Source organism: Lagenorhynchus albirostris, chromosome 3 (assembly GCF_949774975.1).
Source record: "Lagenorhynchus albirostris chromosome 3, mLagAlb1.1, whole genome shotgun sequence".
NCBI lineage: Eukaryota > Metazoa > Chordata > Mammalia > Artiodactyla > Delphinidae > Lagenorhynchus > Lagenorhynchus albirostris.
The window spans coordinates 17,489,650-17,497,743 of NC_083097.1; the positions used below are offsets into that span (position 1 = coordinate 17,489,650).

Here is an 8,094-nt window from a genome sequence, read left to right on the forward strand (position 1 = left end):
GAACAAAGCATATTTCATAATTACTCAATTCAGACAAGGAACCAGATACTACCATACAAATAAATTAAATATTGCTCATGAGTTGATTTAAAAAAATAATTGCAGAGATTGCATCTTTCCAGCTATCACTAATCAGGCTGTCTAGTTTTTGAAGGTCAAAAGGAAGAAAATAATAGAAGTTAGCCAATCAACCAACTCTGCAATGGTAAGCGCAAAGGTCAAATATAATTATACAGATAGAAAGGAATATCAAGTGAAATTTTAATGTTTTATTCTTTATACTTAGATTTTCAAAAAGTATATATTCACCTATAAGATTAACATAACTTTTAAGAAAAAAAAATGTAATGTCCAATTGGTTAACGATTATGTTCGGTAGTTGCTTTTGTGTTTCTACCGTGTGCTGGGGAAAAAGCTAAACAATAGGTATAAAGTAGTGAAAACATGTTTAGAGATAGCCAAGAAGAATGGTGGTATCAATCTAAGCTTAAAAACAAAGAAAGTATAGCTTATGGTGAATACATGAATGACAGAGAGAAACTACAGTTTCTGGTCAAAGATGTTTTTTAATAACTTTACATATCAGTACATCAAAGAACACTCACTACCTTTAAATGAGCTGAACATATGTTTGTAAGTGTATTTCATTAAAAAATATATGTGAAAAGACAAAAAACTAACAAGCTAGGATGTGAAGAGTACTCGTCCAATGTTGTCTAGAAGCAATGGACTTCATCTAGAGAGATGCAAGGCACTGCCTTTTGCTCTGAGCAGAGGTTCTCAAGTGTGGCCCACAGATCATGCTGGTCCAATAACTGTCACTGCTCTGCCTAGATAGCGTGAGATTGAAAGTGAGCATTTCTATATGTTAATATCTAATTGAGAGAGTTTTCTGATGATCCTGAAAATAAAAACCTGTGTTTGTATTTAATATTTTTAATTTCATTTCTTCAGTACTTCACTTTAATTGGATTATGTAAAAGTATTAATATGTAAGAACTGTGTTCAAAAAATTGGATGTAATATACTCTAGATCAGTGGCCCACAAATTTCAGCCTACTGGCCAAATATGCCATGCCTATGGACTGTGTTTTTAAGAGTTTTCATGGAACACAGCCAAAATCACTTGTGTGTATGTACATAGTATTAGTGATAGTAAATCCCTATGAGAGAAAGTATTTTGCCGTTTTCAAGTATTCAAATATATTAATCCATTTAGAAGAATTCTGGTTCAGTAGGAATCATTAGTATACGTTATTCTTTTATGATACAGTGAAAAGGTATTAAATATATAATAGACCACTAACAGAGTAAACCAGTTTCTCAGTTTAAGATAGTAGATTCATTAGATTCTTAGACATTTGAATAGAGTTTCTGTGGAGGATTAATACGATTTTACATATTAATGTTATTGTACTTGAAAGGTATGTAACATTATTATAACTCCTCCCAAAATACACTCACCTTTTGAAAACAGATTTTAATCATGATTAATTCAGAAACCATTTATATTTTTAATTGACAGCTCATACATCGCATTGGTGCCACATATGTAACAGATGCTCAACAGTTTGTTGAATAAAAAAATGATAAGCAAGTCTATGAAATGAAATGGAACACAGATATGTAAACTTTCCTGAAAAAGGTAGAATTTGGCAATAGATTGATAAAATTATTGTAAAATTTTTAACTTTATTGCCAATTATGGTATAAGGTTTCTTAATAAAATAGATACTATATTTAAATATAAGATTTTAAAGCATTTTTTCCTTACTCAACATCGTTGGACATTTAAACACTTTCTATTATTTATGCCAGGTGATTTGGGGGTTTCAATGTAATGTTTAGATGTATATCACAATTCACATTGAATCACAAGTAGTTTTTTAGTGACTTTTAAAAAATGGTCTTACAAGACGTCCTAGAATCATCTAGTTCAGGGGTGCCCAACCTCCAGGCCACCTACCAGTACCAGTCCGTGACCTGTTAGGAACCAGGCCACACAGCAGGAGGTGAGTGGTAGACAAGTAAGTGAAGCTTCATCTGCCGCTCCCCCTCGCTCTCATTACTGCCTGATCATCCTCGCCCCCGTCCCCCCGATCTGTGGAAAAACTGTCTTCCAGGAAACCAGTCCCTGGTGCCAAAAACGTTGGGGACCGCTGCTGTAGTTAATAGATCTTTAAATATATTTTTCTCTGTTTCTTTCTGTTTCCCTTCCTGTCCTTACCTGAACCAGGGATTGTCTTGCATTTAGTAAACCTGTGCTTTTCTACTCTTGAGGCCAGTGCCAAATTCATAGATAAGTCTTTTTCTACAGTAGGCAGGCAAAGGATTCAGTTTCTGCTGAGCTTGTCTGACACTCAGAGCAACATATTTCAATTATGTTATTCTAGAATTAGGAATTTTATATAGCTGAAAGGAATAAAAATCCAAATAATATACTGCTTAGTTGTAATATTATAGAATAGAAAATAGAGATATAAAACCAAATGAAAATGTAAAACATTATTTCTCAGCCTCTTAATGTTTTGTTGCAAGTCCTAAATGTTTATATTTATGTACTGTTTCCTAATTTTTTAAAATTAATTAATTTATTTTTATATTTATTTTTGGCTGTGTTGGGTCTTCATTTCTGTGCGAGGGCTTTCTCTAGTTGCGGCAAGCGGGGGCCGCTCTTCATCATGTCTAATTTTTTTAAGAATATATTTTTTTCTGTTCTTTAGTTGCTAGGTATGTGAGATGTTAGCAGCATGAATAGCCATATAATTCAAATATATTTTTCATTAATATTCTGAAAGCCAATATCATGTAGGGAAAGAAAAGCTACTTGTAATCAAGAAAATAAATTACCAGTGTTTCACTTATTTAATGACATGATAATATGTATACCAACCACCAAAATAATAAGCATTTGCTGTTATGATATTTAGATTCAGTTGAGGGCATCTAGGTGATTCACATGATCTTGAACCACTCATGGATATTTTGGGGGGCTGGCTGCTTCTCAGCCAATCTAGGCTGGTCTTGACAGCAATGGCTTAGTAGGATCAGATCTGCTCTACAAGCTCCTCATCCTCCAACAGGATAGCACATACAAGTTCTGATGGGAATACAAAGAAGAACTACAACAAGTACAAACACACAGATCCTCTTGAGGCCTAGGCGTAGAACTAGTACCATGTAACTTCCACCTTCCTCTACTGGCCAAAGCAATGCACATAAACAAGTGTAGAATCAGAGTGTAAGAACACTACAAGGTTACATGGCAGAGGTCATGAATACAGAGAAGTGAAGACTTGGGACCAAAGATGCAATCAACCACAGCAGTAAGTGTTCAGTTACATTTAAAAGAAATAGATCTATGATGTAGTTTGCAAATAGTATCAAATTAAAAAATACAAATGAATATTCAAAAATTAAATTTCTGTGTTCTATTCACTTATGCCTTTTCATATTGCTGACTTAAAAAAATCAAAGTATAATTTATATAAGGTGAAATGTTCAGCTATTAAGTACTGTTCAGTCAGTTTTCATGAATGCATATCAAGACACAGAATACTGATACTTTCACTACCCCAGAAATTTCCCTCACAGTCTTTCCTAATCAATTCACTTCAACTTTATTAGTTTTTTACTAGATGTATATTAATCACTTCATTAAGGTAAAAAAAGAAATAAAAGGCATAGCTATTAGGAAGAAGAAACAAAGCTCTGAATTCTGAGAATATTATGTATTCATGGAAAACTGAAGAATTTACAAGAAAAGTAATAAAATATAAAAAGTGGATATAGCAATATTTCAGGATACACAGTTACTATTAAAAATAAATTGTATTTATGTATATTAATGAAATACTAAAACTGACATTTAAAACAGCATCAAAAATTATCAAATACCAAAGTACAAATTTAACAGTGCAAGATTTTATAGACTCTAAGCTATAAATCTTTGATGTTATAAATTGAAGAAGATTTAAAAAACTGTAGAAATATACCAGTAAAAGGTCAGTTCTCCTTAAACTGATGTGGATTTATTTTAGTTTCCCAACTTAACATTAAAATATTAGCTGTGAGCTTTTCATTGGTGTCCTTTATCAGGGTGAGGAAACCTCCTTCCATTCATAATTTGCTGAGCTATTTAATGAAAAATGTGTATTTTACCTTGTCAATACTTTCCTTGCCTCTATTGAAGTAAATAATATTCACTCAATCTGATAATGGTATGAAACAGTAATTTTTGAATGATAATCTATTCTTTCATCCTTGTTATACACCTCATATGATAATACTGTGTTTTCCTTTTCCTAGAATGATGGATCTGATTCACTAATACTTTAATGACTTTTGCATCTGTTTTCATAAAACATACTACTCTGCAATTTTTTTGGCAATACCATTGTCTGGTTTTGCTATCAGGGTTGTAGTGGCCTCACCAAATGAGTTGAGAAACCTTTACTCTTTCTCTACTTTATGAAAAACCTTACAAAAATTGCTATTCTTTCTTCTTTAAATGCCTAATTTAATTCATCAATGGAGCAATCTAGAATTGGTGCTATATTGTGGGAAGATATTTATGAACTAAATATTCACATAGACATACAAATATTTAGGTTATCCAGTCTTCTTGAATAGGTGTTGGTTATGTGTGTCTTTTAGAGTACTTTTTTTTTTTTCCATTTGGATTTCAAATTTATTGGCATAGAATTCTTCAACATACCACTTGTTATTTTAACGTCTATGAGATATGTAGTAGGTGGTTTTGCTTTAATTCTTGACATTTGTAATCTGTTTTTTTTTTTTCTGTTTCCTTTTTTCTTCATTATTTTGCTAGGGGTTCATGAATTTTATAGATATTTCTGGAGAAACAACTTCTCACTTTAGTCATTCTCTCATTTACTGATTTTCTCTTTTTTGTTTGTTTTCTATTTCATGGATTTTTACTGGTATTTATTTTTCTCCTTCTTCTTTAGTATTTGTTCTTTCTCTAACTTCTTTTTGTACTGGGAGCTTTGTTATGGGATGCATTCACATTTAGGATGATATCTCCTTAATTAACTGACCCTTTTAAGCTATGGCCCTACCTTATAACCTTGAATTAAATTTTTCCTCATTTAAGAGCATCAACAATGGCTTTCTTATGATTAATGAATGCATGGTAGATATATGTCCCTTTCTCATGCATAATGGATGAATAATAAATATAGGTCCATTCTCTCATTTTCAACCTGTTTGTGTTTTTATATTTACAGCAAGTTTCTTATAAGTGGCATATGGTTGAATCTCGCTATTTTTATCCAGTCTTATAATGCCTGTTAATTGAAGTGCTTAGTCTATTTACATGTAATGTAAATTATTCATATGTGTGCATTCAAGTCTAATATACTGCTATGTGATTTTGATTGTCTCATCCTTGTTCGTCTATTGTTCTCTCCTTAAATTGTGGGTGACTCAAATATTTTAAAAAAATTTATTTTATCTTGTTACATCTTTGTTGTTATTGTCATGTATGCATGTGTGTGTATATGTTTTGCATTAAAAATGCAATATTGATCTTTAACTTTGAACATTCTGTTTAAACTATTTTAATGATTCATAAAATTTTATCTATGTTTCAAAATTACCTTTCAACTTTTGTTGTTGTTTATTTTACCTCTATATATGCTGTAAAACCTCTACTATAATCTGAATTGTGTCCCCCCAAAACTCATAAGTTTAAGCCCTAATCCCCAATATGATTGTATTTTTATATAAAACCTTTAAAGTAGTAATTAGGGTTCAATGATGTCATAAGGGTGGGAGTTTAATCTATGATGATCAGTGTTCTTATAATAAAAGGAGGAGATACCAGGGATGTACACATGCAGGATAAAGGCCATATGAAAGCACAGCAAAGAGATGCCCATGTACAGGCCAAGGAGAAAGGCCATGGGAGGAACCATCTCCCCTGCTTGCACCTTCATCTTGAACTTCCAGTCTCCAGAACTGTGAGAATATAAATTGCTATGGTTCAAGTCATCCAGTGCAGGGCATTTTATATAATAAACTAATATACTTATGTTCTTTTATTATTTTTGACATTTTAATAAGCTACAAAATTTTATTCTTAAATATATATACATCCTAGATACAGTTGCCAAATTAATATTTGAGTATATCTTGATGTTACAGAATGAAAACTGAACACACTGTGAAGTTTAGTCATAGTTAAGGTGAAAAGAGAGTCTTGTAGTCTTTTGATTATATCTCAGTTATAAAATAATGACATTGATGCTTTTAACGTGCAATGCACATTTTTTTTTTTTAATTCACTGCTCTTTTTAAAACTGAGACAGCTAACATTTTAAAAAATCACTGCTGTTTGGGAAAGTAATGGATATGCCTTTAAATGAATCATAATGCAAACATATTTGCTTATTTATATGATGTTAAAATTCTTAATTATATAGCTACTAAAATGTACCTTATGTTGATTAAATGATATTTGAAAATGTGGAAAAATGCATTGAATTTCAGCAACATAGCTCCAGTCATAGTTAACTTTGCTAACTTGTACTTATTTTTAGAACTCGCATCAGAGGACAGTAAAATACAACCTGGATCAAAGGTCCAGTGAATATGACTTTTCCTTAATGCATTTTGGTCTGCATGTTTACTTAGAATCATTATTCCTCTCCAGATTTCCCACTTAGTCCATTAAAAATTAATGCTATGAAAGTTCTCTAAAATGTTCAGCTCTTTTTTGGAGTCTCTCAATGATTGCAGCATTGTACAAATCTGCTTCTTCCAGTGTGACTGTTTCATCTAGCAATTTGAGAAAAGGAAGTGGCACTGCCAGGGAAAGGGAGGACTTCTTTGAGACCCTTGGTATTTTCCAATGAAGTCTTTGATGTGGCTTACCCAAAACCTGTGACACGCAGCTCAAGCAGTGTTTAGAGGGAAATGAATAGCTATTAATGCCTACAGGAAATATAAAATTTCTGGAAGATCTTTTTCCATTTGGCTAACCAGATCTGTATTTTAGTGAAATGTTCCAGATTATTAGACAACAGGCAGAGTGTCTTTATTCTCATCCTCAATACTCTTTGCTTTAGAAAAAAATTTTGGTGTAGCACTTCCCAGTCTGTGATCCTGCCCTGACAAGGGCTGGAATACAGTCTTCATTGACATACATAGTTCATTTTTTTTTTTTTAATCTTTAACTAACATCCAGCATTTCTTTGTCAAAAATCTTTTGTAATTCTGAAGGTAATTCACCTTTTTGGTGGAGTCAGAACCTACTTACTGACTTGCACCATCAGAATAACTTCTGAAATCATTAGCGACTTAGAATCCATTTTACCATAGTTTTTTTTTTTTTTTTGCGGTACACGGGCCTCTCACTGTTGTGGCCTCTCCCGTTGCGGAGCACAGGCTCTGGATGCTCAGGCTCAGCGGCCATGGCTCACGGGCCCAGCCACTCCACGGCACGTGGGATCTTCGCAGACCGGGGCACGAACTCGTGTCCCCTGCATCGGCAGGCGGACTCTCAACCACTGCACCACCAGGGAAGCCTGTTTTCAGTAGTTTTAGTATGAGGTACTTGGCTGTGTTTTTATTTTCATTTATCACACTTCAGGTTTCTTTGAACTTCTTTGATCTGTGGGAGGTTTTGTTCGTTTGTTTTTAAACATTTAAAAAATTCTCAACCTTAATCTCTTAAAATATTTCTTGTGACCATTTCTCTCTTTCCTTCTTCTCCTCCTGGGTTTCCAGTACTTGTATATTTGAATGTTTTCATATTGTCCCATGGTTTTCAATTAGCTATTCCATTTTTTCTCTGTCTTATTTTTGTGCTCTAGGTAAGAGAATTTCTATTGTCATATCTTCACGTTCAAAATTATTTCCTTTGTTTTGTCTGTTCTGAATATACCATGTCAATCTAGCTTGTAGTTGAGTGGGGTTAGGGACTCTTGCTTATTTATTCATATTCAGTACCCCATGAATTTGAAAATCCTCTAGTGATAGACAGCTGCTGCTTTTTGCTTAGCGTGAGGCCTGGAATGATTGAGGCTATCTCTGTGGGTGTTATGGTTCTACCTTCTGCTTTCAGCAGGC

General features: G+C 33.1%; 1 pseudogene; it reads right to left on the minus strand.

Moving 5' to 3' along the window:
• Positions 1-6,706: 6,706 nt before the first annotated feature.
• On the minus strand, positions 6,707-7,341 carry LOC132517988 (UBX domain-containing protein 2A-like; annotated as a pseudogene).
• Between the last annotated feature and the right edge of the window lie 753 nt (positions 7,342-8,094).